The sequence below is a fragment of the Gossypium raimondii genome, chromosome 1 (assembly GCF_025698545.1).
Source record: "Gossypium raimondii isolate GPD5lz chromosome 1, ASM2569854v1, whole genome shotgun sequence".
Lineage (NCBI taxonomy): Eukaryota > Viridiplantae > Streptophyta > Magnoliopsida > Malvales > Malvaceae > Gossypium > Gossypium raimondii.
Genome location: NC_068565.1, coordinates 32,393,476 through 32,403,428, shown reverse-complemented (window position 1 = coordinate 32,403,428; position 9,953 = coordinate 32,393,476). Strand labels below are relative to the sequence as shown.

Sequence of the window (9,953 nt, the reverse complement as noted above, 5' to 3'; positions counted from 1 at the left end):
ATCGAGTTTTCGATAATCTGTAGGGTAAATAAAAAAATAAAAAAATACGTAAGCAATGGATGTTTAGTAAGCTCGTGTAGTCTTTAATCATATTAGTTCATTTAAAATATGAAATCTATACATATCAAGAATAATCCAATATTAATACCATAGTACTCATGAAACTATATTCATCAACTCACAAGGTGAATAAATTCACAGTATCACTTACATATTATCCCAAGCTTAGTAGGACTTTATATAACTTTAACTCTTCATAATTTCTTTATTTTCATTTCCATTTCTTTACTTTCCACATTTATTCCATATGCGTGACACACAAGTCATAAACATATCATTCAATCATAGTCACAAGCTAGTTCATTTAACTAAAGCCTTTTCCGAATTGATTACATGATAAGTCATTTCATAAAAAATTGCAAAAATTAAACCATACCACTTTTTCATGAACACTAGCATATTTTCCCTCAAATACTTATCAATTTAATGCTTCCATTAAATAATCATATTACTATTCAACCAATAGCTTGGCACTTGCCTAAGCATCAAGCAACAACACTGGTTAGTGTACTTGCACACATTACATATAAACTCATCATGCATAATTTTCTTGTATCAACATATTAAAGATAATCATACATTTACATGTCATGATACATATCATTCTCTTATTGTTTCTTCATAGGTATATATCATTCACTTCATTATTTCGATATTTCATGTACCATCATTTTCATGAATTTTGCGTACATACCGGTAATAGTTCATTTCAAACTCATGTTATCTCACTTCAGAACTTTACCCGTTATATCATTTAAATATCAATGGTTACATTTATTTTAGATCAATACCAATAATAATCTATAAATCTTTCAATTCAACCACATAAGTCTTTTACTGTTTCTTTCTGTATTGAAGAATGACTTACGGATATGAGTACATCATTTTCAGAAGCTCGAAGGCTGAACCTCGGTGTACTTTGGTAATTTGCCGTCAATTCATCCTTTACATTTGTAATGGCATAACCCAGTTATGGTCTTATCTGTCAATTCATCCTTTGTCACAGAACGATTGCCCTCAATCCCGCGTTCAATCCAAACTGAGTATTAAATTTGATAATATATTTCCAATAATAATTCAATTCCATGTTTTCTATTACCCTTATTATTTTCCATATTTATCCCGTTGAATTTCTTGGAAATTCGATGGATTTTCAGAGGTACACTTTTAGTGTACAAATCCGGGTCCGTCAATTCTTATTCATGTGCACACATTTCCATTTCAGAGAGCACACTCCCGTGAACCTTATCCTTACAGCAGGATTACTAGTCCAGGCTAAACCCCCTATAATATAAACTCATAGAGTATTGTCGGGATTACCAGTCCAGGCTAAATCCCCTGTAATGACAATTACTCTAATGAGCTTGGATCTGAATTACCAGTCTAGACTAAATTCAAACCCTAATTCGGATTACCCATCCGAGCTAAATCCATTTTCCACATATTCTTCGGGAGGGCTATATTAGGATAGGATCACTTGTTCGGGCTAGATCCTTTTTACCGTCAATTCATTTTCAGAGATCCATCGAATTTTCCTTTCATTCAACCGGAATTTCTTCCCCTTTTTATCAAATATATCAATGTTTCATCAATTTTCATACAATGAACATTCAAATCATATTCACATCAATAACAAACATTTCAAGCATTTAATAATATAATTCAAGTTACACGAACTTACGGACTAAATTGCGTAAATACCAAAATTTAAGGATATTTTGGTAATTTTCCATTTTCATGAATTTTCACCCAATCTTGATCTAAATTAATATTTCATTCAATTTATAATAAAACAATTCATTTCATGCAATTTGGTCATTTTGACATTTTACAAAATTACCCTTAAAATTTTACTTTTATTCAATTTAGTCCCTGAATCTAAAACATATAAATTAGCTATTTAAAATAAACTCAAATTAGCTGAATATTCACATATATTTTCCTCCTCCACTCCATTCCACATCCTTGATAAATACATAATACCACTATTTACTTATTTACTCATAACAAGTTGTTCACTTGAGTCATAGTCACTAAATTAATTATATCTTAAGCTACGAACTCGAATTAAGATCTGAAAATTTCATCTAAAACTAGACTCACATATCTTCTTACCATAAAATTTTTATAATTTTTGTTTAGCCAATAAGTATAGTTTATTCTTCAAAGTTTCCATTGTTTCACTATTTGATAGTTCAACCCTCTTCACTAAAAATTAATTATCTCTTTTATAGAATTGTATGATGTTCTCATTTGTTTATATTGAAAATAGGCTCATTAAGGATTTTAAAATATAATTTTAAGTCTCTAATTATTTTTATTCAATTTTTATGATTTTCCAAATTCGAACATGGGAACCCAAAATCATTCTAACCTTATCTCACAAAATTTATTATAACTCATGATTTACAATTCCATTACTTACAAAATTTCTTCTATGAGAAACTATACTCAATAAGCTTTAATTCCATATTCTTTTCATCCTCTAATTCAATTTCCACGATTTATGGTGATTTTTCAAAATTAACCTACCGCTGCTATCCAAAATTGTTTTAGTGCAAGATGTTATAACACCCTCCTTTCCTTTCTCTACAATATTTTCTATCAATTCCTCTTGTTTCCCTTCACTAATATATCAAGAACACAAGAACTTATATAAGAAAACTCTACTATAACATTAATTTCCTACTTTTTCAATAATATCAAACTCAAAAATATATTGAAATCTTGATGTTCTTACCTTGTGCTATTGATTTTAGTCTTTAACTTGATTTTCTCTCTCCTCCAGCTTCTATTTCTTGAATCTAACTTGATATTCTAGCTCCCCATTGTCTCCTTATTATTTTTCTCTCTTGGAAGCTATGGAAATTCTTTTGATTTCTAAGTGAAAATAGTGAATTTTTGGTAAAAAGACCAAATTGTAAAGAAAGGAAAATTTCTTTCTTTTCCTCTCTTCTCACGTTGGTTGCATGGAAAAGATGATGAATTCTCTTCATCTTTCCTCCCTTTTATATTAATCATTTAGTAATAAAATAATACTAAAAATATTAATAAAATATTAATTAAATAATATTTATCTAATTAATTAATAAAAATATCACCAACATCATCATTACCTTCTAGAGTTCTCTCTCTCTCTAATTGACCATTTTTCCATTTATAATCTTTTAAAATTTCATCCTTGAGTCATCATTTAATTTGGTAAAATTACGATTTAGTCCCTCAAAATTCTTCACATTTTTCAATTTGGTCCTAATCCATCCATTTTCCTTAGTTTCTAGATCATTTCACCCTTGAAATTTTACACCTTTGGTACTTTAACTTTTTCGTATTTACACTTTAACCCCTCAAATTTTGAGTATTTACTTTTGGGCAACAAAAATTTTCTCTCTTTTACGATTTAATCTTTTCTTGAATTAATATGTCATAATATACTTCCCAATGTTAACATAACTCAAAATTACCATTTTTATCACTTTATTTCCTTATTTTACTATATTAGAGATATTATCTTACTTTCCTTACTGTAGAAATTTTCGGGGTATTACAGATATCCAACTGGCATCGAAGAATCCTTCTAAAACAGTAGGATCTCTGAAATAATGCAATCCATAGTCTTGAGTATATCTGAGATATCTCAGTATCCTCACAATTATTTTTCAGTGGTTTTCCCCTGGATTGCTTGTGAATCTGCTTAAACTACTCACGGTGAAAGCAATATCTGGTCTAGTATAACTCATAAGGTATATTGGACTGCCTATGACCCTTGTATATTCCACTTGGTTAACACTTTCACATTTATTCTTGGACAGATGTTGGCTCGTATCTATTGGAGTATTGGCTATACCGAAATCATCCTTGCTAAATTTCTCAAGAATCTTGTCCACATAGCTTGACTGAGTTAATATGAGACCTTGAGATGACCTCTTAATTTGGACACCCAAAATCACATCAGCTAGTCCAATATCTTTCATGTCAAATCTTGAATTTAACATGTCTTTGGTACGTTTTACCATTTCATTGTTACTTCCAACAATGAGTATGTCATCAACATATAAGCATAGGATTATATATCTAATATTGGTAGTTTTAACATACACACATTTGTCACACTCATTAACCTTGAAGCCATTTGTCATCATGACATTATCAAACTTTTCATACCATTGTTTTTGTGCTTGATTAAGTCCATATAAAGACTTCACAAATTTACAAACTTTCCTTTCTTGTCCTGGAATTACATGACCCTTAGGTTGTTCCATGTAAATTTCTTCATCAAGATCTTCATTTAGGAAAACTTTTTTAACATTCATTTTATGTACTTCTAGATTCCACAAGGCAACAATTGCAGGTATCATCCTTATAGAAGTTATCCTGGATACTGAGAGAAAGTATCAAAGTAGTCAAGGCCTTCCTTTTGTCTATAACCTTTTATAACCAACCTGGCCTTGTACTTATCAATTGTTCCATCTACTTTCATTTTCCGTTTGAAAATCCATTTAGAATTTAATGGTTTAATTCCCGCAGGAATATCCACTAATTCACATGTATGATTTTGCATGATGGAATCAATTTCACTTTTAATAGCATCTTTTTATGAGGTGCTTTCGGACGACCGTATAGCATAATTATATGTTTTAGGTTTAGCCTCTAGCATAAAAGTTAGAAAATCCGATCCAAAATATTTTTCTACCATTGCTCATTTACTCCTTCTTGGCTCTATCTCAGTTTTAACCTAGTCTTGACTATTTTCATCTATAGTCTTTAAAGTTCATTTCATTGAACTTGAATAAACTTCTCTAGCTTTACAAGGGAAGATATTTTCAAAGAATAAAGCATTCTTTGATTCCAATATAGTATTCTTGTGAATGTCAGGATTCTTTGATTCATACACAAGAAACCTATATACATTGTTATGATCTGCATAGCCAATAAAAATACAATCCACTGTTTTAGGACCTATTTTCATTTGATTTGGTGATGGAGCCATTACCTTTGCAAGACATCGCCACACTTTCAAGTAGTTGTACGAAGGTTTTCTACCTTTCCATAACTTATATGGTGCCTTGTCCCTTTTCTTGTTAGGAACCTTATTTAACTAATGGGAGATCTAAGTTTTTCTTTTCCTCAACAAATATTCACAAATGGCTTACTTTGAGCATAAATTTCTCATTCATCACTTAACCATTTTGAGCATATGATATACCATTGTAAAGGTCTTATGGAGTAGAACATAAAACTATAATTTTATGATTCAACTCTCCACCTTTACCAATCGAGAATATGCCTCAAAGTTTCCAAAAATTACATATTTTCCAACAATTTCTTTACTTCAAATCCGCCTAAATCAACCTAACTTTCGAAAAGTGAGAGTTCTCTCGAAAATTCTCTAAGGCATTGAAAATAAAGTAGAAGCAACTTGAAAAGAGAAAGAAGCCACGAATGAACAAAAAAACCACAATAAAAGAATAGCACACCAAGTAAATGCTCTCAAAAGTATTTTTAATTCAAAGAATAAAATGATTACAAATGAAAGGAGAGGGCTCTAGTTATAGTTGAGCTTCCCCAAATCCAACAATACAGATTGAATTACATCAATAGCTGAGATTAGTTCTCATCTACAACAAGAGAGTTCTAAGAAATTTAAACTCTAAACATCTTTATTCTCTAGTACTTACAATAATTATCCTGGTAAAAATACAGTTTAACTAGGATTGGAGAAGATGAGTTTTAAGTCCTTTTCAAGCAATGACCCAGTCTTGTCGGACCGAATGACCTCCAATAAACAAAAGAGATCAAAATATAACTTAGTCGTAAATTTTTTTTTTGCAGCTGGTGACATTAGAGTTAAGATGTTCAAAACAATAAAACTCATAAAGCAAGAATAAACATAACTTTAAATCCACTCAATTACCAAATTAAGTGAAACATGTTTCTTTGGAACCCTATGAATGAGAGCTATCAAAAATATGAGGTTGGTCTCCCAAAAAAAAAGTCACAGTACATGACTAAAAGTTAGGATTTTAGGGTTTTTCTCTACCATGCATGTTATAAAAAAATACCAAAATCAAAGCACTTGCCTTACTCGGTTAGAGGTATTCTTGGGCAAGCCTAGTCCAATCTAAATACAATTTAAGTATGATATTAACATATTTTATATTTACTCAAGTTCAACTTGGCCCAAAATATGGGCCAAAAAATTTGCTCAAAGCCCATCCATATTTGTAAATGGTTAACCTAAATCTATTTTAGTCACATCCATATTATTTTTTAAAATTTTAAAAAATATTTATATTATTTAATAATTTTATATATTTTTTATTTATTAAAATTTTATATATAAACAACTTAACATTTTTCTAATGCTTACATTGTAGTATTATATATTACTATAGATTTATTTTTTACGTGTTATGAATTACATAATAAAAAAAATAACATAATATAATAATTACAAATTTAAAAAATGGGTTGAGAAAATCCAAGCTTAGGCTTCGAAAGTTTGAGCCCGAACTTGTCCTATATTTTAAATGGGACTAAATTTGAGGTGGATATTTACATTTGGTTGGGTAGCATGGCCCGTAAAATAGGTGTATACTTGATGATGTAAAAACAAAACGGAGGATTTCCGTTAGCTCTAGTATGGGAGATATCAAATGTATACAACAAGAGGGGAACTCTTGAACAACCTTGGAGTTAAACGGAGCATTGAGAATGAAAAGTATTTAGGCATTCCTTTGTTGTTGGGTTGGATAGATGAATGTTAATAAAGGATTAGATAAAGAGATTATACGAAAGAGTATTATTACAATTAGTATAAGTTATGTAGTGGGTGTTGAATTTGTTCTTCGCATTCCTATTAGTATGATTGATGAGGAGTTCTCATTGTTCGACCAAGGCCGTATTAGGACAGGGAAATGTGGTACCTAAGGTGGAAAGTTATACATGGAGCTGTTTGCGTATGGGATATTGCCTACTACATATGATTTACAAAGGATGAGGCTTTAGTTGCAATGAGATGAGAATAAAAAATTAGTGTAGTATTAAGGACGTTAAGTTAAAATGTATATATAATTAAATATCAAAATATTTTATAAATTAAATAACAAAATATAATTATGTTAAATTATAAATAAAAATTATAAAAATTTATTTATACTAAAAATTTATTTATATTATATTATATAATAATATATTAGGATTATGTTATTTATATTAAATAAAAATATATTTATATTTATACTTAAAACAAAATAAATAATAATAATAAGTAAAGAATTGAGAGGATAAGAAGATACCTTTATTTTGGAGCTTCCTATCTGTTCGTTGGTCCTTGGAACTCCTATCAAAATTTTGTGGTCATTTCATTGGTGGTGTGCCAATCACACCAATATATGGCTAGGTTTATGTTGGGAAATTTTACACTTTGAAAATTTAACGCATTGAAGGCGCCATTGATATAAATGGGCCTTTAAACTCTGATACTTAACAATGTGCTATTAAATCATTGATATAAAAAGAGACAGAAAAATTAAATGGGGTTAAAATGATTATTTTTATAAATTTTGAGGACAAAAAAAGTTATTATGCCTATATAAAAGGAAGAAATGACCATGTATTGGGGATTGTAGAGGGAAAATTTAAAGGGTAAGAGCTTTAAGAAGCAACGTTTTGGAAATATATAGATGACATATTAATAGGTTTACATTGAACCAACCCAGCTGTGTAGTAAGCGTGTATTTGGCTGCTTGGAAAATTGGAAAGGAATTGAATGGTAGGGTGAGAGGACTAGGCCCCTTGGGCCTTCACACGCTGCTTCACTCGGTTTGCCCACGCTTTTATAATTGGTTGTGTGCCAAACTGAAAATCCAAAAGCCAACGATCCTCCCCGGCATATTCTCGCTGCCCACTTGCAATCAATGGATGCGCCCACTTACCGACCTACAACTGCGGGGCTTCCTGGATATCCCCTACGTGCTGCTGCTGTGGCAACTGGCGTAGCGCCTCGTTGGATTCCTTTACGTGGCCAAGTCCTCAAGAGAGTCCTCAAACTCGTCTTCTCTTCCTGTTTCTGCAGCAATAAACCCTGTTTTACTTCCCCGCCAACACACACCAATTCCATGGTGTTTCCTTCTTGATTTCGTCTTTGCATTTCTTTTCTAGATACCCTTTTCCTCGTTTTAGCTTTCCTACCTATTCGTTTAGCACATTAAACAAATACAAAACTCTTTTCTTTTCTTTTCTTTTTTTTTTAACAAAGGATGAATATTAGAGGAGTTGCAAAAATGGGTTTTCTACCCTTTTTTGTTTATCATGTTTTCTTCTTTATTTCTGTAAAAGGTCATTAATGGCTCTCTTTTTCTTTAGGAAGAAAACAGTTTGTTTTGTTCGTATGCATAACCCAATGCAGATTTGGGTTCTTTTTCCCCCTTACTGTTTAAATTATATTCTTTTGGGGTTTAGCTTTTATTAGGGGATAACTGGAGATGCAACCCATCTGCAATTTTGCTTTATAATTGAATTTTAAGGATTTAATCAAAGCATGTGACTTTAATATCATATTTATTTTGTTACTACTAAAGAAAAAAAACGTAAAATATTTCCAAACCAACAAAGACCATGTCAACTTATAATTTTTCCACAGAATAAATGCTCAAAAGTCAGAATGCCCAATAATTATATATTTTAAAGTTCACATATATTTCAATTTTCTTTGCAAAACAGAAATAGAAAATAATATGAAAAATTGATTAACCAAGACCGAAGCGTAATGATATTTTTGTTTTCATTAAAATAAAACTTTAATTTGCATTCTGTTTTGATTTTCATTATTGTATTTATTCTACTATTACGAAACACAACAATTGTTTATTGACCTAAAACAGTCAAAGTATTAGTTTTTATATTTTTATTTTTAACTTTTCACTTTCTAAATTTTATTTAATATTATTTAATTTTTTATTAAATTTATTGGTATGAGATTTTAAAATAAAAAATTCACTTAATAATTATGTAAATAAAAATAACATTATAATATATTTAAATTTAAAAATAATTTTAACAGTGTTAATAATTTAAAAATCTAAAAAGTAAAAATTAAATTTTTAAACATAAAAATATAGAAACTAAAATTTTAATTTATAAAGAATACGGTGACTTTTTATATTTTTAACCAAAAAGATAACGTGTGGATGCTGACGTGTCATATACATATTGTACGGAAAAAACCGACTATGATCTGGTTGAAGTTTGATCAAAGTAAAGCTTTGACCAATACTCAATGTGTCAAGATTGAGCAAGCAAGGTGATCAAAAAACTCAATGTCTTATGTTTTTTTTACTGTTTGCATTACAATTACAGTACTATTATTACTATAAACTTAATTTTTACATTGCAAAATTAGAAAAATAAACTAAACTGAGCTTAGTTCAAATGGAATTAAATTTTTGTTTAAGACTATTTTTAAATCTAATATTTTTGCTTATCCTCCTAAATTTTTATGCTTCGACAAGTAGGCCAGCTTATAAATAGGTGTGTAACTAATTAATATGTTTTTTTTTTCAATCTTTGTAAACTTGATTTTCATATTTATTACTTTATTAACATATTCAAGTTCAAGTAAATTAAGTTTTAATTTAGTTGTGTTGAGTAATTTTGTCTCGTGTCTTAGTAATGGGAGTATTCGGGTATTTATACATGTTATCACAACTCACGATAGGACCCTACTATTTTGTCTTGACTTCGCCCTTCTTAGCACTGACATTCCGTGCGGGCTTCAAGCTTGTTGGACACGTGTTTCGCTCTTGGTTGCTTGCGAAGCACGCGGTTCTTTCTGTTCCTAGTACTGACATTCAGTGCGAGCTTCAGGCTGGCTAGGCATGTGTTTCCTTCTG

The 9,953-nt window shown here is 30.1% G+C and overlaps 1 long non-coding RNA gene across 1 annotated transcript; it reads right to left on the bottom strand.

The window, feature by feature from the left end:
* Positions 1–5,545: 5,545 nt before the first annotated feature.
* LOC128042367 (uncharacterized) lies at positions 5,546–8,820 on the bottom strand. Its single transcript, XR_008197668.1, has 2 exons — positions 7,359–8,820; positions 5,546–5,836 (listed from the first exon to the last, which is right to left on the bottom strand). It is a non-coding gene; the product is annotated as an uncharacterized LOC128042367 (long non-coding RNA).
* Between the last annotated feature and the right edge of the window lie 1,133 nt (positions 8,821–9,953).